The 27693-nt window shown below is 42.4% G+C and overlaps 1 long non-coding RNA gene across 1 annotated transcript in view; it reads right to left on the bottom strand.

The window, feature by feature from the left end:
* Positions 1 to 27693, bottom strand: part of LOC106911700 (uncharacterized) — a 407869-nt gene that overhangs the window by 187337 nt on the left and 192839 nt on the right. The gene's annotated exons all lie outside the window — the stretch shown is intronic.

Genomic DNA, 27693 nt, shown 5'->3' with positions numbered 1-27693 from the left:
GTTTTAATACAATGATTTTTTTTTATTTGAAGAGTGAGAGAGTGGATTTTTCATTGCTTTCTTTCAAGTCAGAAGTTTGTATACATTAAACCTGGAATTATACTAATTGAAAAAATACTAATTATGCTGTGGTGATTACTATCACGGAATTTCCTTTAAAGTTTATGGCCTCACATTAAATCTTCTTATGTCACATCATAACCTGTAGAGAAAATGAATATATAATATTTCTCTAAATGAAAATTATTTAAAACTAGGACGGGGCTTTAAACATGTTAACTTCGATAGGTTAATTGCATTGGTTTTAATGTGTTAGAAAATTTTTAATGCAGTTAATTGTCATGATCCGTGGTTTTCTGTGTTTATTTTGAGTTTTCCTGTTTCCCTGTGAGTCTCTGTCCTGTCCTCCCCGTTGATTGATCCCCAGGTGTGTCTCGTTTCCTTAATTACCCCGTGTGTATTTAAACCCACCTGTTGTCTGTGTTCCTCGTCGGGTCCTTGTCGTTTGTCAATGTCTAACGTCTCAGTTTTGTATGTGCGCTCCAGTAGAACTGATTAGTCCTGGTAGTGTCTGCTCGCGTGTCTAGTCCTGTGAATCAGTTGCTACCGGTACTTAGCTGTGTGCTAGTCTCTGCCGTGCTGCCTGTATGGACTGTTGAGCTTTATTTTCACCATTAAATCTTCATCATCACCATAACCTGGGTCTCAGCGTCTCTCCTCACCACCAAAACCCCACTTCATGACAGTAGGACCCGACCACAAACGACGGTGAGGAACCAACATGGACGCCTGGACAAATCCCTGGTGGGGAACACGGCTGGTGCTGTGCCCACCAGGGGTTGGACCCCGCCGACATTGCCGCCCTGTGCCGCCGGAGATCCCGGACCCTGGGCGTCAATGGCACCGCCGCCCTGAGCCGCCGGAGGTCCCGGCCCCTGGGCACAGACGTCACCGCCGCCCTGAGCCGCCGGAGGTCCCGGCCCCTGGGCACAGACGTCACCGCCGCCCTGAGCCGCCGGAGGTCCCGGCCCCTGGGCACAGACGTCACCGCCGCCCTGAGCCGCCGGAGGTCCCGGCCCCTGGGCACAGACGTCACCGCCGCCCTGAGCCGCCGGAGGTCCCGGCCCCTGGGCGGAAACCCCGCTGCCTAAAGCAGCCGCCTGTCCCTGCACCGAGGCGGAGCTCTCCGCAGCAGCCGCCCGTCCCTGCACCGAGGCGGAGCTCTCCGCAGCAGCCGCCCGTCCCTGCACCGAGGCGGAGCTCTCCGCAGCAGCCGCCCGTCCCTGCACCGAGGCGGAGCTCTCCGCAGCAGCCGCCCGTCCCTGTACCGAGGCGAAGCTCCCACCGCCTGCAGCTGCCTCTGGTCCCAGCACCGAGGCAGCGTCTGTTCCCGCTGCCTCCACAGCGCTTGTCCCCGCTGCCTCCGGTCCCCGCAACGAGGCAGCGTCTGTCCCCGCCGTGGCAGGTCTCCACGTCCGCTGCTGCTCCGCCTCTCTGTCTTCTGCCACCAGTTTCCTGAGTTTCCTGTGCTCGCTCCCCCCGAGTTTGCGGACGAGCCTCCGTCTCCCAGTGCTCCGTCCGAGTCCGCTCCAGAGTTTCCTGTGGCTCCGCCCCCTCAGTTTGCGGACGAGCCCGAGCTCCCCAAGTCCGCTGCCGGCGCGCAGCCGCCCGCTCCAGGGGTCCCCGAGTCCGCTGCCGGCGCGCAGCCGCCTGCTCCCCCCGAGTTTCCTGAGTCTGCTCCCCCCGAGTTTCCTGAGTCTGCTCCCCCCGAGTTTCCTGAGTCTGCTCCCCCCGAGTTTCCTGAGTCTGCTCCCCCCGAGTTTCCTGAGTCTGCTGCATGTGCGCAGCCCCCCGAGCTTCCCGAGCTCCTCGAGCCAGCTCCGTCCGAGCCTCCTGCCGGCTGGCCCCTCTGCCGGCCTTCTAGGGCCTCCAGCCGGCCCCACGGGCCCGAGGGCCTCCTGCTGCGGTGGCAGGAACCACCGCACCCGCCTCCTCGTTTCTGCTTCCTGCGCCGGCGGAGGAGACCGCCGGACCCGCTTCCACGTCTCTGCTTCCTGCGCCGGCGACGCCCGCCGGACCCGCCTCCGGGACTCCGGTTCCTGCGCCGGCGACGCCCGCCGGACCCGCCTCCGGGACTCCGGTTCCTGCGCCGGCGACGCCCGCCGGACCCGCCTCCGGGACTCCGGTTCCTGCGCCGGCGACGCCCGCCGGACCCGCCTCCCCACCCACCCTGGTGGGTTGTTTTCTTTGTTTTGGACTGTTTTTCTGGACTCTAGCCCTCCTGCCGTCGTTGCCTTCTCCGCCCACCCTGTTGGGTAGTTTTTTGTTGGACTGTTTTCCTATGGACTCAAGTTGGACAAGTTGTCATAACAGACAATTTTGGCAAGGTTAATGACAAGTTGTCATAACGAAGACATTTTGAATAATGTCAACTTTGTATTAAAAGTCATTATTTACTGAATGACGATTTATGACAACAGTCATAACTATTCATGAAGACTTATTGATGTTCATGACAGGTGTTATGTCATGTTTATGACAGTGTCATGACAGTCTTATTCAACCCCATAGCTACCTGAAAACGTTAGCTATGCTAATAATCAGAGGTCACTTCAGGCTAATTTAGCTAGAAAATATTTCTCAGTTGTTTAGAAGCGAGTTTCTGGCTGCAAAGTTAAGTAGTTCTGCTCTTTCATCCTTACCTGTGAAAGCCATTGAATCCAGTTTGTATTGTAAAACAGTTGAAACAAGTCCACACAGCACAGGACTTGGGGAGCTATGCTGCCACATATAAGATGGTGGCGACGTAACCAGGGGTGAAAGTAAGGGGGTACGGTAGGGTACTGCATACCCCTAAAAGATCTAGCGGGGCTACGCAGTACCTGCAAGAGAGGGGAGCGGCTGTCTGCTGTAAAAAATCAATGGGTGCACTGTGCAGCTGTGAGTTCACCCACTAATCAGCCGTGACTGATTAGTTTTTCAAGCACAATCTAAAACACGACTTAATCAGTTAATCCATAACTTTTTTCCAATTTCATATTGTTTCTGAACTGTTCGTGTTTTGCTAGAGCAGGGGCGCAATATGTCGATAGCGGAGGGTTTTGAGTCGATCTCGGCATTAGGTGACAAACTGAACGCCACCAAGACTCTGTGACCAGCATGTCCTCCTCTGACTTGCTTAAAATGTTCGTAACTTTATTAAAGAACAACAAAAAAATCAACAAAACGTGCTCAAATTAATTACCCAACAACAATAATAATCTCAGTGATTATTGTTTCAACAGGGTGTTGCGCAATTCTGTGCGTTTTAGTTCCATTACCAACTAGCAGAGCAGGAGTTTAAAATTAACTAATCAACCACTGCTGTGTTGAGGGAGCGCTTATTAATGATCGCAAAATAAATATCAAGCCTCTAACTTTTGATGGGATTATTTAATTGTTTTGGGAGATTTCAGTCTGCTGGTCACACTGGGAGAACTCCAATGACTTCTGAGACGTCCTGGTACACAGGCTAAAGCCAAGGATAAAAGAGAAATTATCCAAAAGTGTAATAGAAAATACATATATTTTTCCTTCACATTCAGAAAAAAAAACATTTTCAGCATATTGGGGCTCTCACTTGTAGCATCTTTATAGCATAGCTAAATACCAACATTGTGTAGCTGAGCTGTGAAACGGAGACTGAAGTACAGCAGCTCTAGCTCTGATCCTGACTGACGTTTCCTCATAAAAGGAGCTCCGGTCGCTCTTCTGCCACATACAAGATGGCGATGACATAACGTAGAACTCAGCGCTCAGTGAGGCATCTATGTAGAGCCCTGAAAATATGTTAAGAACATGATATTGTTTAATAGATATATTGAACATATTAGGGAAGCATTTATTTGATTTAGTATTTAGTTAGAACAATTCAATTGGTTTATGGCTAAATATGTGCTGAAATTACTTTATTATTTTTATTTCATAGATTTCTGTCATGATAATATCCCTTTAAGAATGACACAATGCATAATGGGAGTTGAAAGTTGAAATCATGACCTGTGATTATTACGAAAAGAGAGAAAACTACACACGCTATATGCTCAAACCGTGGATTTTGTTTAATAAAGTTGCACAAAAGCTAAAATATATGTTTTTAAGTCCTTTTTAAGGGTGCAACATCTACGTATTCATGTCTATGATGGAGATGATGAAGCTGCTTCTCTTGCCGCTGAGGGTTCGTTTCTGTTCCAGAAACAGATCTGATTGGATGCTAATGCTGTGTTCAATTTGTGCTAAAAGCAGTTGAAAATGTAACTTATTTTGTTGATAGTTTTCAATTAAAATTAGATTCATTGCAATTAATTAAAAACAGACCCTCCAATTAAAAGCATTCAAAATTTGAAATGAGTTCCACCTAGGGTTGCCACCTTTCAGAAATCAATATAAGGGATGCCCACCACAGTGGGTCGCCCTACTCTCTTGGGGTGGGACATCCGCTGCAGTGATGGGCATTATTCTATGGCAGTGCTTTTTGTCTAAATGATCCATAGTGCAATCGTTCATACATAGAGGTTGGTTAGAGTACCCCAAAATAGTACTCCAATCACAGTAGCATACTTAAACACATTTAATTAAGAAAGTGTAAAGAGTATTAAGTAAACTACTCAAGTACTGAGTAACTGATCATAACACCTGATTTAATATTCAAAATGTATCCTCAGTTATGTTCAAATTCTGGTATTTTACAGAGTATTACCAAAATATTTCTTCAAATAAGGAGTTAGGTTTGAAGGCTGGTTCTAGACCAGATTTACCACAGAGGGCTAGGGTAGTCAGTGTTTTTTCATGTGTGGCAGTATGCCCTGTGGCCTTTGAACGCACCACACAAGTGCATGAATTTAATTGGTTGTGGCGCTGGCTGCCTGTATATAAAGGACCCTCCCTCACCTGGTTGACATGACGTTGTTTTCCTTCCGGTTCAGACCTCGGTGTTTGGTGCTGCACGCTAGGTAAGGCAGGCTTCACCTCTCTCAAACAAGCTTATTACTTGTGATTTATTTACATTTTCTGTATAACAGCTGCAAATTAATGCGTGCACGCAAACGATGCGCTTAACGACGCTCTGATCGCCGCCGGTCGATCGTCCTTCTGGCCGCCTGTACAAGCTCCACGTTTCCTCCTTCCTTTTAGAGGCACGACATAAAGAGCTCAGTGGTAGGTGAAGTGCTGGAGTTTGGATGCTTTTAGATTCCATTTCTAACATTAATTTTTGATAGCCGTTGCTGTTTGTCCTTGGCCGGCTGTTTGCCCGCTGTTCTGGTTGTCCCCGACCGACGGTCCGCCTGTCAACTGGATAACCTGTCGACTGCCTACCTGTCGTCCTGTTTGCTGGCTTCATGCCCGCCGTCCTGGTCGGCGTAAAGCTGGCTCCTACCACTCGTCCAGTGTGGCTGATTTGGGCTGATTGGTGATCAGCTCGGACTATCTTTCTACTGCCGCTCTGAGTGGCGTCTGCTACAGCGGATCGGTTTCTCCCCGGACAGACTCTTAATTTGGACTATTGCTGCTTGATTGATTGTGGGCTGAACTGCATAATTGTATTGTTTGTAATTTGAATGTCTCTCCTTTATTTTTTTTTGACAGGAACGGCCAGCTCGTGGTGTTGGTGGTGGACTTTCCGGGTGGTGGTACTCCTTTTGGTTTGGTGCACGATTTTCTTTTGTTTTTGCCTTGTTTCGTTTGCTGTGTTTCTTTTAGGACACTACCCCGAATTGCACTCCCATCCCTGAGTTGCGCTAACACTGACTTTTAATGTGTGAGTGGTTTTAGACTAGTATTTTTGATTAAACAACAATTGTGGAATAAATAAAATTGTTACATTGTGAGATTGTCTCAAGCCTCATCTGTAGCGGGTCTGTGTGCCTTAAAGGTAACTTTTTAGTGGAGTTGTTGCAACCAATTATTAAAATAGTGTTTTTAAACTTAAGTTCCCAATTATCACACTGCTCCCGCCACACATGGAAACACTTACAAAAGAATAAAACAAACAAAAATAAAAAAGACAGAGCAATATTTCACCATTTGATGTAATAAGTGAGCCAAAGAGCCACATCTGTCTCCAGAGATCTATGTTGCAGATCCCTGGCAGATGGAAAGTATGATCCTACACAACTACTATATAATGTAAACTATAATTTTTAATTCATTGTTAAAGTAAAATTGTGAAGGTTAAAAGAATTGCACCACTGAGTATTAACATAAGACATTTATTTAGTATAACTTCTTTGGTAACCCGTTGGCCCCGGTATAAATCCACCCCTGGCCTGCAGGTCTGGGTCTGGTGCATTAATAATACATTAAATGACCACTGAACAATGGATTCATAAAATATATAAACATTTCAAAATAAAACATACAGAAAGCCCAAACAAATCTTTTAAATCAATAAATATTTATGCATTTACTGTTAATCTATTTTTATAATTTGTTCTTTAAATGATCATTTGTATTATTTTGGCTGATATTACATTAAATAAGCAAATAATCAAACCAATATTGTCTACTAAAAGCACAATAAGAAACTTTAATCAGAGCAAAATGTTCTGTCAACCTCAGGAGATGATTGAGGGATGAAGAGACGCTGATTTCTGGTTCGTAAAGTTCTGATGGATCTGCAGTTCCTCTCCTGATCCATTCTGTCTGGTATCACACAGCAGTACACTGCGCCACAACGGACACATTTTTTTTTAAATTGCCTGTGTTCATCCTCACTAACAGTATTCAGCCTGGGATTTGCATCTTCCCTCTTACCTATGTATCTTTACGAGAGGTTTTACTTCTAAGAACAGTAGAGAATCGGGTTGAGGACGTTGTAAAAAGATGTGGGTTGACAGCAACTCTCCGTGGCTGCGTAGTGTCCGTCTCTAGGCAACCGTGACAACAGCGTCAGTTCTGGGGTCCTGTGCAGCTCACGCAATGACAGTTTAGATTACCTTAATATTTCCTGTGTTTTATTTTGGTCGTTATTGTTACACTTCGTGTTGGTATGTGTGTGATAGGCGTGTCAAATGGACATTTATAGAAATACGGAACAAATTGACTCAATAAGGGACGCAACATTTAACAGAAAAATACAGGGTGGCAACCCTAGTTCCACCATGAGCCAAAACATTAAAAAACATAAACAAACTGTTTCCACAAACACAGCTTTCAACTGTCTTTACTGATTAACAAGCCCGTTTTTAACCTAAGTGAAGTTGGCCCCCCCACCTTCTTCAAATCAGACAAAATTGGTGTCAAACGTTTGTGCTACATTTGTGCTGGTTTGTGCAGCAAATTTTTTTGTTTGTGCTGCTTTGGCTTTGAAGATATTAATGAAATGTTAAAGGTCAAAAGATCAATCAGCCCGCCCACTTTTACAAAATCAAGCAAAATAAGTGTCAATCAATGGTGTCAATAGCGGTACAACTTTTTGTTTGTACCGTTATCATTCCAAAGATATTAAGAAAAATGTTCTCTAGGGGTCATCAAAGGTCAACCACTCCCCTGGCCCTGCTCACATTTGCAAAAAAAATACATTATTTTGGTGTCAATCAAATTTGACACCAAATTTGATTGACACTGTTGAGACGCTTTACCAAGGTCGAGAAAGAGTCACACGCTGTTAGACAAAGGGCCCATAGTAAAGAGTTACATTTTTGATTCTGTTAGACACTAAGGTCCATTTCTGATGAGAAACAGAAACTTAGGCCACAGAGACATGGTGTGATTTCAGGGAGTATCTTCAGTTCATATAATCAGCTGCCCTCCTCCTTCTCCTCAGACGCTGCACAGACTTTTTTAGAAACTCTTCTCGGATGTAATGGTAAAGCGTCTTCTTTCAGCACTGAAAGTTAATAAAATAAGTAAAGTCTGAATGCTTTTCTTGGCTGATTTCATGCTTCTGTGTCGATACAAATTATGATTCATCAATTGGGATTTTCATCCTTAACAGTTGGTAGCAGAGGATGGTTTTGTGTTGACACATGAGTAGAGATTGGACTGGCCGTTCAGGCGCAGACTTTCCGAAACAGTACTCTGGTGTAGGGCCCACATGAAAGGTAAGGACACTTGTTCCTTAATATACACCATTGTACTGTTTCCCAGGTTTGTCTGCTTGTTACTGAGTTGTCTAAGTTGTCAGTCATTGTTCGATTGTCAGCTGTCGTTCATACTGCTTTTGTCTGGTTTGTCTAAAGGCTTTCAAGTTGTTCATAGGAGTAAAGTTAGAGTTAAAAGTTTAAGATTAAGAGTTAAGTAGTTAATAGTCAAAGTAAAAGGTTGATTGGCTTGGTTGCAGTGGGAACTGGCCGTCCCCAACCTCCCCCGGACGCGGGGGAGGGAAAGGCTAGGTTTTGTCGGTTTTACCCTCGGGGAGTGCTGCCCCCGGAAAAGAACGCGTTAGCCAATCTGTGACTTGCCCAAGAAACGCAAAAGCGTTGAGAGCGGTCCACCATAGGAAAAAAGATAAAATGAGAAAAAGATAAGAGAATAAGATAAAGGTTGATCGCGATCTGTTCCTCTGTAGAGTAATAAGTGAAGTAATAAGTGAAATAAGTGATAAAAGAGGACATCATAGGAGCTGAAAAGCGTGGATCCATTTCTGTGTATCTGAAAGCTGTGTGTGTGTCTGTCAGCTGTGTGTGTAAGCTTCTGCCGTTGAGCAGACGTTATGTGTTTAAATGTACTCTTTTCTGTTTATTGCAATGTGTTTTAAAACCATGGTCAACATTGGGAAATTATAATCTGTGGGAGGTTTTTGACTATGTCTGCTGGGTTTGATTTTCTGCTGTGTTTGATTTCCTCGCCGCGTGCGAGCAAAACTGCAAAAAACAAAGAGAAAAAAAAAAGAGAGAAGAGGTGATTTTTGAGCCTAAATTTTGAACCTAATCAGATGGAGGGTGAACTTGAAAAGGAAAATACTACTCAAAGTGGGACATCGGGTAATGGATTGCGCTCGGTGAGCAAATAGAAGCATTAATAACTTATTTGCCAAAGCATGACGAATATCAAAATAAGGGAGAAAGAGAAAAACTGAAAAAAAAAATGGGGCGAGAATACCTGGTGCAGAAGAAAGGAGGCGACCTGTTAGACAGACAGCCTTTGGGGAAATATTGGCTGGATGGAATAAATGAGGGAAAACTGATTGAAACTAAACTAATCCTGCGCAATTTACTATTTTCACATATGGTAAAATTAACTGTATGAAGGATGAATGAAATTACATAACAGGTAAAATTATAAACAAAATAAAGTGACATCTAATGGGTTGAAGTTTTTGAAACTCGGCTTAGCTGTAGACAGGTTAAATTTAAACTTAATGAAACTTGAAAAACGAGGAATATAGCAGACTTGAACTTCATCATGGATTAATCAAAATTTGTCTCTCTCTTATTATCTTATCAAAAACAGGATTTCTTTTTATTTGAAACTTGGTCACCTTAAAATGTCTAAAGAGGGAACAGAATTGGTAAATAAATATGAGTATATGTATGATTCAAAGGGTGATTATGAAACAGCTCCAGATTCAATTAAGGTTCATTACATTGGTTACAACATATTCTTGTCTCAAAGACAATTTATGATTCTAAATCCAGATAATTCGGTTACCTTACTTCAAAATGGCAAATAGTATGTTAGAAGAGGAATAATCACATTTTAGCTTTGGTTTAAAACCAGATATCATTTATTACGAGATTGTTTCATTTAGTTTGACATGTTTTATTTTATTTTTATTTTTATTGATATTGTTGTTTTTATTTTTTCCTAATAAAAAAACAACTAACTAACTAACTAACTAACTAACTAACTAACTAACTAACTAACTAACTAACTAACTAACTAACTTACTAACTGAACTAACTGCTGTTTTCAAAACACATGCGTGTCTTGGTAGAAAGGCACAAATTGGACATGATGAAACTTTTAAAGTGGATATGATAGTAATTGATTATGTAAAAACAAACTGATTGGACAACAACTGGCTCACAACATTTGTGTGCCTTAAATTTTGATTGAATTAATACATGAATCCAAGTCCAACAAAACATTTGATTTGAAACGCAAAGACATCTTACAGTACTGCATAATTTTTGTTTACATTTTTTACTCCTCTGCCTAAATTGATAAATTTTACTTTTGTCGGTTCACACAGAACAATGACACTGCTTTTTAGGAAAGCAATCCAAATTCTGATCTGAACTCGTTAAAATAATAAAACTTTTGGCCTTTGCAGTACAGTTTCAGTTGGACATTTTAGACATATGTACAAAAAGAGTCTTTGAACAATACTTTGTTTGTTTTCTATTTACATAAGAAAACAAAAGGAGGAAATGATAAATGATAAACATAAAACATTTCTGATAAAACTTTACATTTAGAACATCTCATAGTCTACTTTCAATTCTAGACAGAAGATTTGGAAAACTTGTGACACACCCTGGAATATTTTAGTTTTGGAGAATAGTAACAAATACAAATGCAAAATTGCTTTTCAAATTATTAAAACTATATCAACTGGGGTGGAGAAGAAATAGACTCTAGTTCCTAGTTGGTGTATAGATATGGTTAATTATGAATTTATTCAATTGACATTGGTGCATTGTGAGATTATTTAATGAGCTCTTACAGTGCCTTCCTGCATGACTGAAATACAGTCATATAGAAGCTCTTACTAAATTAAAATTGGTAATTTAAAATTGAATAGCTTCAATCAATATCTATGCCATGTTTATTTGCATATTGATGAATTTCCTGCATCACCTCTAATTTTAATTGTATAAAGTTACAGTTGGATGTAATTGTTATCATTGAGAAAATTTTGGTTAAAAGTACTATAAACTTCTACGGAGCCCCTTAAGGGGACATGGGAAAAAATTCAGATAAAATGTGAAAAAAAAATTTAAACTCTAAAAAAAAAACCAAAAAAAAAAAACATACATAAATACAACACTTAGCTGTTTTGAAAAATATCAGGATAATTGTAATATTTTCATTAATGGTATAAAGAATATTTGATTACAATTTTCTTTTTGACCTAAATTATTAAGGAAATTTTACTGGTTGTTGTGAAGCATGGCATTATCACAAAGATGCTTTTGTGGAAAATTGGACGCTATTAAATTAATTATTTTACATTGCATTTGTATAACCAATTTCTGAAAAGTGTATGTAGCTGAAATTCTAAATTTTGTTTAAATTTTTAATAATTTTTGAGAGGAGTTGATTCCATAATCGGTTAATTCTGAAACATCTGAGGATGAATCATCTTAACACATTTCTATTTTATCTTTTCTTTGGAGCTCAGGGACTGAGGCAGTGGACCTTATCTGAGCCGCTCCAGTGACCCTGAGCCTGGCTGAAACAAAAAAAAAAAAGAAAAAGAGGCAACTCTTCATCTACATCACAAGCTACAGAAAAGACATTTAATTTATAATTATGCGAGCAAAGGGTGGCATACACTTTTATTTTCTTAATTTACTTTGTGTTTTACTCTAGCAGTGCTGCTTCCTGTGGTCTGACGTGGACCGTAAGGGCCTGGTTTTGCGGGTTCAGGGCCGTGCGAGGAGGTGATGAGAAGGGGGATCGCGTGGCCTCGGGTCAGGCCTCCGCTGACTTGGACATTTGCACTTTCCACACATATGAATTGTGCCATCTTCTGCGGGACTGCTGTTTGGGTCCAAAGATGTCTTGGACCCAAACAAGCACCAACAAGCACCAACTCAGCAGAGCTGACTTTGTGCAATTAAATAAATAAATTTAAATGTGAGCAGGGCCAGGGGTGTGGTTGACCTTTGATGAGCCCTAAAGAACATTTTTCTTAATATTTTTAGAATGATAGCGGCACAAACAAAAAAATTTGCTGCACAAACTAGCACAAACGTAGCACAAATGTTTGACACCCATTTTGTCTGTTTTCATAAAAATGAGGGGGCTGGTTGAGCTTTTGACCTTTAACCTTTCATTAATATGTATAAAGCCAAAGCTGCACAAACAAAAAATTTTGCTGCACAAACCAGCACTAATGTAGTCAAGTTAATTGACATCCATTTTGTCTGATTAGAAGAAGGTGGGGGGCCTGGTTGACCTTTGATGACCTCTAGAAACATTTCTTTATATCTTTAAAATGATAGCAGCACAAACGAAAATTTTTGCTGCACAAATAACCAACACAAATGTTTGACATCATTGTTGTCTGATTTGAAGAAGGTGGTTGGGCCAACTTCACTTAGGTCCATTACTTGACTTCACAACTAGATTTCCAACAGTCCCTGAATGTTTCTCAGAGCAGTGAGATCAGCATGCTGTTGACAGGTCTCTGTGTCTGTTGTCAGGCTGCAGGTCAGACAACAGACAACACCTGAATGCTGTCAACGGTTCTTTTTAAAATATTTTTATTTTTTATCAGGTTTGTGGTAAGTGAAAAAAATCCAGCCCTGTCCTGACACTTGACAATCTGATTTCTGTTTATTTTACTTTCCTTCTCCATGACTGTGTTCTGACCAACTGGAGGGAGAATAGAAAGAAGTCAGCCAGGATATGAGGAGGAGAAGTGTGGACCTCCATGAGTTCAGGTGTTTTGGCTGTGTCATTGTGGCTGATGGTGGGACAGAGATGGAGCCTCGTCTTTTACTCCAGTCCGTCATAGTGAGGAAACAGCTGAATCAGGATGAAAGCTCACAGCTCTCTTTTCCGCTCTTACCTGAGGTCAAGAGTCATGAGTGAGCTGAAATGAGCTTCCTTTGTAGTAGTTTCCATGCTCAGTCACAGAAACAGGATGAGGGGGCTCAGAGTGAAGCTGCAGTTCCTCTGCATAGAAAGGATCCCTTTGGGCACTGGAGACATTTGATCAGGATGGACATGTCCCTGGAGAGGTTTTCTGGGTCCATCTGTCTGGGAGGAGACCTCGGAGCAGAACTCTGTCGCTTGTGGCCTACAAGTGACTGGAGATCCTCCAGAGGTAACTGGAAAGTGTCACCAGTGACCTGTCCCCTCCACAGCCCCTCAGATGGACGGATGGAATCTCATTTATTTTTCTACACAAACAAACAAAAATGTAAGAAGCAGATTAAAGGCTCCCACATACTTTATCTGAATCCAAACAGTTAATGCAGGATCACCTGGGGGAGACCAATCCTACTTCAGTATACATCATCCCCCGACTCCCTCCCTGCTTCCTATGTTTTACTTTTACGAAATGTTAACAGAGAGAGCCACACTGTTCTGCAGACCGCATCCAACCATGTGACAACCATGTTACAGTTTCCATCCAGAGTTTTTATCCATTTGCTTTCAGTCTTATTACTCTGGTAGTTAGATAAATGTTCCTACAGCTGAGGAACATTTATCTAACTAGTTGAAGAGAAATATCAACACTGCTGTCTGAGTGCATCTCTGCACAAAACAGAAACAAACTTCTGACAAATCACACAACACTTCACACAGAGCTCCGTTGAAATAGTCTGGCCTGAGCCTGACGGAGTTCAGCAGCATGGCTCTCTGTGCACAAAATGATGCAGTTTTCGTCACACATCACATGTCACGTCAACGAGAACTGATTTTGGCACTTCAGATGAAGAATGTGTGAGCCTTTATTCAGTTTTGTAAAACTTGTACAAATGAAGAAGTAAAGGCCTTTTCCTCTGGTTTGCAGTACTAACAAAAATCCTCAAATCCTCTTTTCAGTTGAAATATTGTCGTTAGAATAATTGTTGAGCTAAAAACTTTGTGAATTTCTTTTTTAAATACTAAAATATATTAATTGAAAAATCTTGCTTAATTGAAACTATGCTGACAGAATGAAAACACATGGAGCTGATGACTACATTTGTTTTTCTAAAAGAACAAACCACTGTTGTTCAGTATTTACCATAAAGTCAAATGCTGTGAAGCTGAATGCAGCTTAATGCAGCACACCAGCATGGCAAGCATGACGAGCCCAGAGTGGCTTTCCAGGAAGCCCAGTTCACTCAAGTGTTCAAATGAACAGTCAGAGCGAAGATAATAAAGGAAGAAATGAAAGGAAGTTTCCATTGTGGCCACGGCTTCATCTGGTTAGGGAATATCTGGATGGGAGTGCGATACCGGTGCTTTAGGTAATAGACTTAGCCCTGATATGGTATTTCAGTTAATTGTCTAATCCAGTCTCTTGCCTGATCTTGCCAGGTTATAGCCCTATCCCTGCCACAGCCTATTCACAGAGATAATAAATGAGCATGGTGATGAGCTGTATATCCCTCCTTAGTCTGATAAGACACCAGCAGGGAAATGAAATTCTGCTTTTGCAGAAACATTATGATTTATGGATTGGGAGCACATCACTGGTGGCCTGCACTGTGTTCACGAGTGCTCCTATCTGCGTGTGTGTATGTGTGTGTAAGCAAAGACAAATGTGCACATATTGTGAGCATGTGTGCAGTGGAATGTAAGAGTGTCCATTGTTTGGGTGAATTTAAAATAAGGGAGTTCATTTTACCCAGCACTGCTTTCCACTATCTGACCATGAATGGACTTGATTCCCACTGGATCAGAATAATATAGAAAGATTTGATTAGAAAAACACATGATTAATCTGCTTTTAACTGAAGCAGTAGTATTATGCTTAAAAAATAGTAATAGTAACAATGTTGGTTGATGGATTTCTCTCAAAATTGATAGGTAGAGAATCAGTGGGATTATCTCAGAGGTTGAGAAGCTTCTTCCTAAAACCTCATCCAGAAAAACCATGGAAATTAATTTATGACATAATCATTTTTCATAGTCATTTAATACAGTTTAGAAGCAGGAAGCCTAATTGTGGTATTTACATAGAATTTAGAACATTTGTTAGTGTTGTGGGAAATGTTGGCTCTGGTTCATTGGTGGTGAAACAATAGAAAGAGCAAAACCACCAGGCTGGCTGAGGAACAGTTTCTTTCCTTCAGCCGCCAGACTCCTGAACCAAGTGAACTCAAGTGAAGCTGCACCAAATACAGCTTCACTTCACATATACACATACCTCTTAAATTTCTTTATTTCTTTATTATCAGTTTATTTATTTATTTTATTTAGTTGTTTATCAACTTATATTTTTAGTGTAGTGGATTTCTTGATTCAGGACCTGAGTACAAATCTTATACCACAAATTTCATACCACAACCTTTTATTGTCAAGGTGGTATGACAATAAAAAATCCTTGAATCCTTGAAAGCAGCTGCAGAACAAAAAAGCTCCAGCAACTTTATCAACACATATTCAGCTCTTCATTTCTTATTAGTTGGTGTGTGTGTGTGTGTGTGTGTGTGTGTGTGTGTGTGTGTGTGGGTGTGTGTGTGTGTGTGTGTGTGGGTGTGTGTGTGTGTGTGTGTGTGTTTGTGCATGCATTCAAAGTTGTAGAAGTGAGGCCAGCACCACTCAATTGATCTCAGGGTCAGACCACTTGACTTCTGACCTTGCCAGGTCTCTCCTAGCCCCTGGTGGCTCGGCCCTTGGTGTGGATGTGGAGCAGCCTGTGGTTGCTGTAAAAACTATGACACGTTTAATAGTGATGCTAATGTGAGATGTCTGAGTACAGGCAGAGCCGTGGCCGCGGGTCAAAGGTCACATTTTGGAGGAATAAAACTGTTGAGCTGAGGGTTAATTCTATGTCATTTATCAGAAGTTGTTGAGTCTTTGTGGGAATGTACATATTTTACATAAAAATGTTTAATATACACTGAGGGACACAGTGTCATATTTAATATTTAAATATTTAATAGATTAGAATACATATCCCGATATATTAAAAGATCAGATTAAAAGTAAAAAAACAACAATGATGCAGATATTAAACATACATTTCATTCAGTAATGTGCGGTCAGGGGATGCGAATGAGGAGGAGCCTCACCTGTCATAATGGAAAAATATAATGATAAAATAATTTATATTACTATTTTCACCCTATGGTTTGTACTGTAAAGTATTTATTTTTTATTTAGCTTAACCAATTTTGATAATTTTTTCTTCAAAATCGCAGAATTTTTGCATTTTCCCATTCATGCTCGGAAGCGCAGCTGGTGAGGCAGCAGAGACCTGAGCCTCAAAACTGCAGCAATCTCTCGCTAGCTGCACTGGCTGTCATTCAGTAAGAGCATGTTCCTCCTGTCTGTACTTCGCCAATAAAATGGTTAAAAAACATTTAATGTATGAACTGATTTTACATAATTTAGCTTATGTATATGTAGGACAGTGCTTTAAATATGTCAGCGCATGTCACCAAAATGTTAGATTTGTTCTTTCCGTTTGTGGAAGTTGGTAAAGTGTGTGCAATGAAGAACGCCGTACTTGGCGTCTGTTACTGTGCGTTGGCAGTACAACGGTCAGTATTTGCTGTGAATTCTGAAGGTAAGCAATACTGACCGCCAGCTACTCACTGTAGCCAAATGTTACTTTTGTCATGAGTTGTGGGTGATGCCGGTGAGAGAGAACGCTGAGATCCAGATGATGATGATGATAATTTAATAAAGAGAAGCTCAAACACAGTCCAGCACAGGCGGCACCGGCAGGAACACTAGCACACAGCTAATACCGGTAGCAACTGAAAAAGCTGAAGACTGAATACGAGATCTTAACCAACACAGGACTATACAGTTCAACTGTGATGGCAAGCAGACAAACGACTAATGACTTACGACGAGGATTCGACAAGAGACAAAAGGTGCGTTCACACTGCAGCCTGAAGTGACTCAATTCCGATTTTTTGGCAATTCCGATTTTTTTGCCGGGGCCGTTCACACTGCCAGTAAATGCGACCTGTATGCATTCTGCAGTGTAAACGGGCAAACGACCTGAAAGTGTCCCGCATGTGCAGTAGAGGGCGCAATAGCGTCAGCGTTCTAAGTGCTCTGCCAACCGCCATAAAAAGAAGTGCTCAGTGTTTGCGGAAGTAAACATGGAGGCTAACGGTGGAGCTTAGCTTACATATTTGAAGTTGTTATCCGGCCGGAGCAGCATATTAACAACTTAATCCTCATATATTCCGTCATGGTTGTTGTTTTTCTTCCCACTTGTGCGTTTCAGGACGCAGAATAGTGAGATTTGTTGAGAAACAGTGACGTTCAGTTCGGATGAATGCGACCTGGACGTTAGGTCGCATTTGAATCGGATACGTATCGGATATGGGTCATATTCGAAAAAGAATCCGACCTGTGCTGTTCACACTGCCATGAAAAGATCGGATACATGTCGCATTACGTCAAAAAAATCGGAATTGAGTCACTTCAGGCTGCAGTGTGAACACACCCAAAGACAACAGATGGGACTAAATACACAGGGAGGGTAATCAAGGAATGAGACACACCTGGGAAGCAATCAACGGGGAAGACACAGAGACTCAGAACAGAAACAGTTTTTTTTTTAAGAAAAACCTTAAAATAAATACACAGAAACACGGATCATGACACTTTTAATGTCCAAGTAGTTAGTTTTGTATCATTTTGTCTGTTTCTTCTTTTTTTAGTATATGCTGTATATATATATATATATATGCTGTATATGTAGTATATTTTTCTTACTGAATAAGAAAAATAACTGCGTTAATGAGACTTATGTTGACACTCTGTATTTGCTGTGAATTCTGAAGGCTGCGCTGTCAGGTGGTCCGAATAAACGGTCTGAACCACGATCTCAACCGCTGTGTGTGCCCGATTCCTGTCTCAGGTTTCCTTCCGACAAAAAAAAACCAAAAAAAAAAACCCTTAAAGAAAACACAACGCAGAGTGACAACAGCGAGGTGTCATCTCGCACGGACTGGGTTACATCTTTGGTGCCGTGACCCGGATCGTGGCGCTTCAAGATCACCTAGGCGACAACGCCAGCAGCCCCGTTACTCAACGGTTTTGTTCTGGTAGTTTGCTGAGTGTATGACAATCTGAGTTAACGTGTGAAGTTGAAGCTGCAACTTATTATTTTAGTATCACTTTTATTGTAGAAAAAAAAAGTTTGTGAACTACATTTTGTTTGAAATATTTATTATATTGTGATGATATCCTTTTTTGTGTGTGTGTAATTAGAATTTTGGGAGTGCGTTAACATAACTGTGCCACACAGCTATTTATTTATCTTTGATTCATAGAAAAAAAAAAAAAAGATAATTTCATTTTGTTTGAAATATTTATTATATTGTGATTCTATTCTGATAATTAATAGATTTAGATTTATAGATAATTTATAGAAGTGTAACTGGAATTTTGAGAGTGATTTAATATAACTGTGCCAAACAATTATTTATTTATTTATTCATTCACAATTAAACATAAAAAAGTTCACAATCACGCAGCTCACAACCATACAGATGCGTTCTACGGACACAGCCGGGCTGCGTACAGCGGATTCTTGCAGACTCACCAAGTGAAAAGTGTTCCTGTATTCACTGGTAATGTTGACAGTAGGATGCTGGTGGAGGATTGGATTCGGGACATGCAATGTCTCCTGGAAGCTATTGAGCTCCCACCACACCTGCGGTTTTCCACTGTGGTGCGTCACCTGAGTGGCAAGGACAGGAAATTAGTCCTGAACCTACCTCTATATGACCAAACCCCTGAGAGGGCTTTTGAAGAACTGAGGGCTGAGTATGGTGACACACAGAATGTGAGGAGATCCACTGGCTGACTTCTACGAGCGGAGCCAAAGACCAGGGGAGTCTGCCTGCTCATATGCCATATCGCTGGAAGCTAATCTGAGAGTGGTAGAGAACAGCCAAAGAGGAGGCAAGCCATTCCCAGACCCGGACTGCAAACTCACTCGGCAGTTTTTAAGGGGTCTTAATGATGAGGAGGTGTACATGAGAATCGCTCCACTTAAGCCCAGGCTCTTAAGCTTCCAAGAGCTGCAGGCTGAGCTCAGAGACATGACCAAAGAAACTAAAAAGTTCTAGTCATTCCACAAATCAAAGCAAGCTCACACCCAGATCCAGATTGCATCAGGCAGCAGCCCAACTGTGAAAGTGGAGAAGACCACCCATGCAATCAGAGTTGTCGGAGCTCACAGAACTGGTTAAAAAGTTAGCTCTTTGCCAAGCAGAGCAGATGACTAAATTGACCTACCTTGAATCAAGAGTTGCTACTCCATTGCCTGTCCCAACACCACAAGTCCAGGCACCCATAGGGCCTCCAATCCGAGCCCAAATCTCAACTGTGACATGCCACAGATGCGGTAAACAAGGGCACATAGCCAGAGCCTGCAGAGCAGTGTTATCAGACCCCAGTCAAGTGAATGGGAACAACCCCCACCCAGCTCAGCCTTTACATGGGTAGAGCCCTTGGTCACCCAGGGCAACCATGGGCAAGCAGTCAGACCGCCAGCCACAAGACATAAACATGACTGATGGAGGAGAAAGCACTCCACTAGTGGGCCTTAGAAATGAAGGTGAGGTGGAAATCAGTGGAATGAAGTGCAGAGTGCTCATTGACTCCGGCTCTCAGGTAACCAGTATTACCCACAGCTACTGGTGCAGCCACCCTATCCTTCAAAAACAGAAGTTACAGCCATCTCTGATAACTATAGAAGATGCAGCCGGTCAGAGTGTAACCCACCATGGTGTTCTACGCATTAACTTTAAAGTGTTGGAGAAAGAGTTTAAGAATGTGTCAGCTTTTGTGGTTGAGGACTCAGAATATCTGCCTGTCTGTCCCTCCGCCTGTCTGTCCCTCCCTCTGCTGATAGGAACTAATGTTCTCTGTGCCTCCAGAACCTATCCCCAAGTATCATATGGCCAACAATTTCTCCAGCATGTCAGAGAGAGTCATCCAGAATGGTTCACCTCACTCCTGGAGGTGGGTGACACAGAACATTATAATGTGGAGGACAGAGTGGGTCCGGCTGTGTATACAGGCCACAAAATACACATCCCTGGGGGAAAAGAAATGGATATAATGTGCAAGTTGACAGCCGACCTGAAGAGAAGAACCTATACAGCACTGATTGAGAGCCACCACTCCCTGAAGCTTCCTCAAGACCTTCTGGTTGCCAAGGTCCTTGCTAATGTGAAAAGAGGATGCACCTCTGTCAGAGTGTTGAACCTGTCTCAACATCCAGTCACCATCAAGCCACACACACACCTATCAAATGTGTCCCTAGTGCAGAGGTTCCCAAACTGTGGGGCGCGCCCCCTAGGGGGGGCGCCGTGTCATTGCAGGGGGGGCACGGGAAGCCGTCTGGATGAAAAAAAAACAAAACATGAACACTGTATGCGCTGGGTTTTTACCTTAGAATGGCCAACTCTCTGTTATTCCTATGTCAATTTGATACAGTAGAGGCTTCCACACCTCCCATATCTGTGTCCTCTGTCACTTTTATCAGCAGGTAAAACTGTTTAATCAGTTGTTAACATGTTGTAACCTGTTTTTCCGAGCCGCCTTTAAACGCAACATGAGCACTACGACGCTCGCGCTGGGTTTCCACCTGTGAAGGAGACCTGCTGCTGCTGTGCGGAGCTACGTAGGTTTGTGTTAGAATCACGGCAGCAAACCAGCAAAACGCAAAGAACTTTTCACAGTTTTTCCCTCCAAACTAACCGACTGAGTTGAGTAAAGCTGTTGGATGCAGGTAATGTTAGCTAAAAGATGACAGAAAATGTTTGGAAACCACTGGGGGGGGCGCAGAAGAAAAAGTTTGGGAACCACTGCCCTAGTGGATGGTGTTGTGGATTACTCAGACAAAAAGCAGGGCCAAAGCCATGAAAGCAGGTCCAAAGACACCTGTCTGAGTCTGACTCAGGTAATATCGAGTTGTTGTGTTGACCTGAGTAAAGCTGCAGTCGAGGATGAGGACCAGCGCTCCACTCTTAAAAAGCTGGTAGAGAGGAATGTTGATGTATTCTCCCAACATCCTCTAGATTATGATCACACAAAGACGGTGCAACATGAAATTCCACTAGTAAACTCTAAGCCATTCAGGCTCCCCTACCGCAAGATTCCCCCATCACAGTGGCAAGATATCAGGAAGATGTTGATCGAGATAAAAAAAGAGTCCTTATGCTTCACCTGTAGTGGTGGTGACAAAAAAAGACGGCTCATTACGGTTGTGTATTGATTAACGTAAACTGAACTCCTGCAACACAAGAGATGCATTTCCCCTGCCAAGAATAGAAGAGGTTCTGGAAGCATTGGGTCAGGCCAAGTTTTTCTGTATGCTTGACCTCACTTCAGGCTATTGGCAGATGGAGGTGGCGGAGCAGGGCAAACACAAAACAGCATTCAGTACACCAATGGGTCTGTATGAGGCCAACCGAATGCCTTTTGGGTTACAGAATGCTCCATCAACCTTCCAGAGGCTCATTACCCTCGGTACAGGCTTAAGCCCTCTAAATGCCAGCTGATGAGGAAAGAAGTGCACTACCTAGGTCATCTGGTATCTGCTGAGGGAATCTGGACTGACCTAGAGAAGATTCGTAGAGTGTGTTCATTATTCTGCAATAGTCAGCCCCACCCTTATCTCACCACCGACTGACTACTGACCAGTTCTCTGTCTAACAGGTCCGGAAATCCCTGAAACCCGGGTCTTACCCTAGAATAGGTTTATAAGAGATATTCTATTTAAACTGGCGGCGGAGAAAACTCGTCTAGCTCTAACTACCTTCAGCTCCAGAAGTTATGACCCTTTTCAGTTGAGAAAGAGTCAGCAGAATAGCCCTCACTGCTGCGTAGCTTCAACAACCACTCCTGTTAACGGTAGCTTTTCTCCTAAAAATAACGTGCACTTGTTACCGGCTAGATTAGATTTAGTGACTTAGATTTAAGTCCCAGGGTCATTATTTTAACACTCACCAAAGGAAAGTACGATGCCACCACATCTCTAGAATCATGTATGCTAATTTTACTTAAAATCAGATGAACCCACAGATCAAACGACTCAATTAATCTCAATGTCCACAAGTTCTATTGGTATTTTTAGTATGTATTTTATTAAGCAAGCTTTAGCAGGGGTAAGTGACAAGAAGATTTACTTTCAGAGATTACAACTTGTATTATGATAAATTCAAATTAAAATAAATCATAACCTACTCCCAATTCTATCTAGTGACCTGTGTCACTAGTTTCACTAAGTGACACAGGTCACTGTGTCACTTAGTGACACAGTGATATATATATATATATATATATATATATATATATATATATATATATATATATATATATATATATATATGTATTTTGCATTTCTCTTCTTTAATCATCATTAATCAACATGCAAGATTATTATTATTTCTCAGGCCTTTACTCCGTTTTCTCCGTGTACCTGGGAAGATCTCACACCTTTATGCCAGTTTTCTCGACAAGTGAAAGACTGGACCAGGCCAACAAACTGCAGGGAGGTGCTGCAATTTCAGGGGTTTGCCGGCTACTACAGGCGGTATGTCAGTGGGTACTCTGTCCTAGCAGCTCCCTTATGGCGGCTCATGGGTGGTGACCTGAGAATGAAAAAAAGAAGGGGGAAAAAAGGCCTGGCTTCTGACCCACCATTCTTATGGACAGAGGAATGTGAGGAGGCATTCCTGGCCTTAAAGCACAGACTTACGACTGCGCCAGTGTTGGGTTACCCGGACTACCGTTTCTGCTTCAGACAGATGCATCAGGGGAAGGACTAGGCGCTGTCTTGGTCCAGGTTCAAGATGGCATAGAGAGAGTCATAGCCTTCGCCAGCCGAGGGTTGAGTCCAGCAGAGGCAAGATATCCCGCCCACAAGCTAGAGTTCCTTGCCCTGAAGTGGGCAGTAACAGACAAATTCTACGACCATCTCTATGGGCGCAAGTTCTCTGTCCAGACAGACAATAACCCCCTCACGTACATCATGAGCTCTGCAAAGTTGGATGCCACAGGGCAACGGTGGGTCTCCCATTTGGCTGCTTTTGACTTTGATGTCCAGTACCGGAGAGGACAAAGCAATGCGAACGCCGATGCCCTCTCCCGTATGTCCAATCAGGAGGTCACAGAGACTCTGCACTCATGCCCTCTGTGGGTGAATACCAAAAAGCCCAAACAGGGTGCAGATCAATCCATATAAGATCCACACAACTCCTCAAACCAGAACACAGCAGTCTCAGCCAACTTGGACTCAGAATCACCAGGATCTAATGAGCCATACAGAGACATGGGTATGGAGTCACTTCCCGCCATGACGAAGTAAGAGATCCGTGCAGGACAAAAGGAGGATCCTGTTATTGTCCCTGTTTGGCACTACAAAAGTCGGAATGTGAAACCCAGTCGCAGTTGGTCAGTGGTGGCCGACAGGTCTGTCTTCTCCTGAAAGAGTGGAAGAGGCTAGTGATTAGAGATGGTATCATGTACTGTCGCAGCCGTGATCATCAAAGAGGAGTGGTGGAACAGCTAATGCTACCAGAGAAACTGCGTGAGGGAGCTATGAAGGCTCTTCACAATGACTCCGGACACCTGGGTTTTGAGAGAACAGTTCAGCTGTTAAAAGAGAGATTTCGTTGGCCTCAAATGTTCCAGGAGATCAAGAACTGGTGTGAGTAGTGTGAGAGATGCTGCCTCAGGAAAACGCCATCTTTGGGAGTCAAGGCCCCATTGGTCAGTGTTCACAGTAATGCCCCCATGGAACTAGTGTGCATAGACTTTTTGACTTTGGAGAAGTCAAAAGGTGGAATGGAGAATGTCCTTGTGGTCACGGATCATTTCTCACGCTACGCACAGGCATATCCCAGGCCCACACAGCGCCCAGAGTGCTGTGGAGAAACTTCTTCTGACGGTTTGGGCTTCCTGCTAAGTTGCACACTGACCAGGGGCGTAACTTTGAAAGTGCTGTAGTGAAGGAGCTGTGCAAATGTATGGGCATCACTAAAACCCATACAACCCCCCTACCACCTACAAGGCAATGGCATCACTGAGTGGTTCAACCGCATGCTCATGAATATGCTAGGGACATTAGAACCACATTTGAAACCTCGGTGGCACGAGCACTTAGATGCAATGACACATGCATATAACTGTTCACTCCATGACTCTACCGGCTATATGCCATACTTTCTGATGTTCGGCAGACATCCAAGACTCCCAGTTGACATCATCTTTGGGCTCCAGACTGCTAATAAACCAGGAGATTACAGTGCATATGTTCAGAGACTTCATGACTATCTTTTCACAGGCCCACATAAACCAGACCTCTCACCAAGCCAAAAGTCAACAGAAAAAGTACTATGACCAGAAGGCAAAGGGTCAGATTTTCAACCAAGGGGACAGAGTCCTAGTCAAAGTCTGCCATGTAGAGGGACGGCAAAAACTAGGGGACAAGTGGGAGTCGCAACCTTACATTGTGGTGAAAAAGCAACCCAATATACCTGTGTTCGTGGTGCGACCAGAAAACGGCAATACTGAGAGGGTGGTCCACCAGACCGTATTTCGAACGCTAGAAACCCTTGGCCTCAGTGAAATGGCGGGCTAACAACAAGGTTAGCACTCAACAGAATAGAACGCAGCTTCACATAAAAGCTGAAATTTAACAGCATATAATGGCATAACAAACGGCTTAACAAACGGCAGTGGCACCTCTAGAAGAGGACAAACAGAAAAACATGACATTAGCATCATCTCTGTAGCTTTGTCCATGGAAGATAATTCAGTTCAAACAATAATTACCGAACACTTGGATTCTTCTCTCATGTGGCCAGAGTCGTTTTCTCCACCAGGTCTCGGATCAAAAAATGTCCTTCTCTTCCGTTTTACCAGTTAGTGCCACAGTACATAAACAAGAGTTTTTTTTACTTCCGGTTATTTTAGACCTCTCTATAACAACAGCACCAGATGCTGACAAAAACAAGAATTACAACAAGTTGGTGAAACAAAAGCAAAACATGGTTTACAAAATACATTTGACATGTACCCATTTTTCACCTGGTTACACATATATAATGTACAGTGTTTTTTGTCACAAATTGTGTGTGTGTAACGTGTTTCGTGTGCAGAGAAGCACTCATAAATGGCAGAGAACAGATTCGAAGTGAGGCAGGCAGTTCTCTTGCCTTGTGGCAGGGGGCGCTCATGATCCCAGACATTGTGACTCCACAACTGCAGAGTACAGTAACAGCGAAGCTAGCCAAGTGCAGCGATTTATTTAGTTTTCTCCTCGGACCACAGCAATCACTTAATAATCGCAAAATAAACATTAAGCCTAAAACCATACCACTGCAACAGACTGAATGTTCCTTTCTTTGTGTGGGAAATATTTCAGTGTTTTTTTTTAAGGGGTGTTGTTGCCAGTTGCTATGGCAACGAGTCTGCGCGTAGCCTGGCCAAGGCAGAGAGAGAGAGAAAGAAGTGGTTTTGAGTTGTACTTTAACGGTTTCTCCCTTTCTTGTGGAGCATCCCGAAATTAATAATACCTAAATTTACCCAAATTTCTAAGTTTGAGTTATTCTACCGCGGCAGCGCGGCTATGGATGGCATGTAAAAGAATTGTCTTTTTGCCCTCCAGCGTTGTCCGCATGCACGAAATTTCCTTATGTAAACAATAACATACAGTTGGTCTACATTTATGTATCTGATCATGATTAAGTCAGTGCCTCACCAGCTTTGCACCTCACCGCACGTCACTGATTTCATTAATGTCATACTTCTGTTTATGAAAATAGTTTTTAATTGTTCTAATGTAATATAATTTTAAATGTCATGTTTTCATTATGTGTAAACAGAAAATAAACATAATTAACAGAAATAAAGGCTTTCAAACATCAATCTGTGTGTAATTAATCTATATAATGTGTGTGATACAGTTTCTGGAATAAATGAACTTTTAATATTCTACTGACAGGCTCTGTAGAATATCAGCTTTTAAACTTTAACTGTGAACCTACATGAGCAATCCTGCTATTCATAATCTAAACAGAAATTGAGATAAAAAAAATGCATTGCTATGGTAGCAATGTTGTGGTTGTGTAATTATTATTCATATAATAATTGTCAAAAATGATTTCAGTATTGTTTGTTAAATATCAGTAATAGGACATATTCTGTAGTGTATAAGGTTTCTTAATTTCTTCAGTGCTATTTAAACTATTCTTACAGGGATAATAATAATAATTATCATGATGTCATTTTGTGTCTAAAACCTTTCTACAGTTCAGGATTCGTTTTTACGTCTCCTTATAAAATCAGACACACACCTGTGTGTGATGTTTGGGACTTTCCTCCTGCGGTCACCTCCTCATTACTGCTCATGCTGAGCTGCTGAACCGCTCACTCTGCTCCACCTCTCCCATTTTGCACCTTCTTCCTCCATCCTTTCTTTCCTCTTCCTCCTCTTTACATTTGTCTTGGCTCTCTTTCCACTCTCTCCTTCATCCCGCCTTCTCACATCACCTCCCTCCTCTCTCTCTCTCTCCCTCTCTCTCTCACTCCCTCCCTTGCTCCTCATTTCTGTCGCTGTTGGCAGCCTATTTAAATGCTCCATTGGAGAAGGATTAAGGTTTATGCAAGGTCAGTGTGGGATGTGATAATTATAATCACAGCTTTTTGCCTGGCCAATGACGGCCATTTGTTATTCTCAGCTCAGTGGCTTCAGAAGCCCCTGGGGGGGAGCTGGTGGGAGGTGTTGACAAGAGGCTGGCTGATTTACTGGGCCTCCTCCTCCTCCCCCACTCCTTCTCTTGCTCCTCCTCCTCTTCCAACACAGAGCTGGCTTTAGGCTTTGCAAACCCCTGCTCTCTTCCTCCTTTTCCTCTTCATCCATCTCTTATCTCTCATGCTTTTCTATTGGAAGACTCAACTCAGCGTCTTCTTTCTTCCCTGTACACAACTTTACTCCAGAGCCAGCTGTGTTGTCCTCTCCACGGCTTCATGTTGTCTGACCAAGGACATTCAGGCTGCAGATGAATCCAACTTTGAGGACAAGAAAGCTTAAAGATGAGAGCAGGTGCAGCAAATTGAAGCAGTAAAAAGCTGTTTTCCCATTAACCATAAAGTTGTGCAACTTAAAATGACAAAACTAAGTTTGTTCAATGGAGATATGCCACATTGTTGGTCGATAAAAAGTTTTTACGCAAGAATGAGGTGGCTTTTCAGCTGCATTGAGACAGCTGTATTTCGCAAAGCTGCAATGGAAACACTTTTTTGTATCACACATGTCAAATGATCAACAACAGGATGTTACTACTGATGGAAATGTCAAAGAAGACAACAGGAAGTAGTAGTAGGATGATGGTTTGTTTTTGTTTTATCAGACAACCTGCACCTGGATTCACCAGAGGTCTCAGCATCACAACATCAAAACCAGCATAAAAAGTTGTGTCATTAGAACATATGAAACCTGCGATGGAATCTCACCTGCTGACCACTGGAGATATAAGCACCAACACCTCCACCAGGTATAAATGTGTAAGATCATTCATTCATTCATGGATGGATGGATAGATGGATAGATGGATGGATGGAATATGTTGAATACATAACTCCTCTGTATAAGATAGCCAACTACTATGTCTCCAAAACGCTGCATACGTAGCTGCTCCAACTAGGCAGGGCTTGTTGACGCCAGCGTCTCCTCTGATTGGCTGATAGATGATAAGCATTAGAGCCATGGCTGAATTATGAATACTGTATATCTCATGTGACTGTTTACATCTGCTGCAGCCATGATTTTTAATAATTTATCGTGGGAACAACCTTATTGACATGCGATTTTAATTTAATTTCTTATTTAATTAA

The sequence above is a fragment of the Poecilia mexicana genome, unplaced genomic scaffold, assembly GCF_051168715.1.
Source record: "Poecilia mexicana isolate PSO_F unplaced genomic scaffold, ASM5116871v1 scaffold_10, whole genome shotgun sequence".
Lineage (NCBI taxonomy): Eukaryota > Metazoa > Chordata > Actinopteri > Cyprinodontiformes > Poeciliidae > Poecilia > Poecilia mexicana.
The sequence above is the reverse complement of the archived record's forward strand: the minus strand, read 5'-3'. Positions and strand labels throughout refer to the sequence as shown.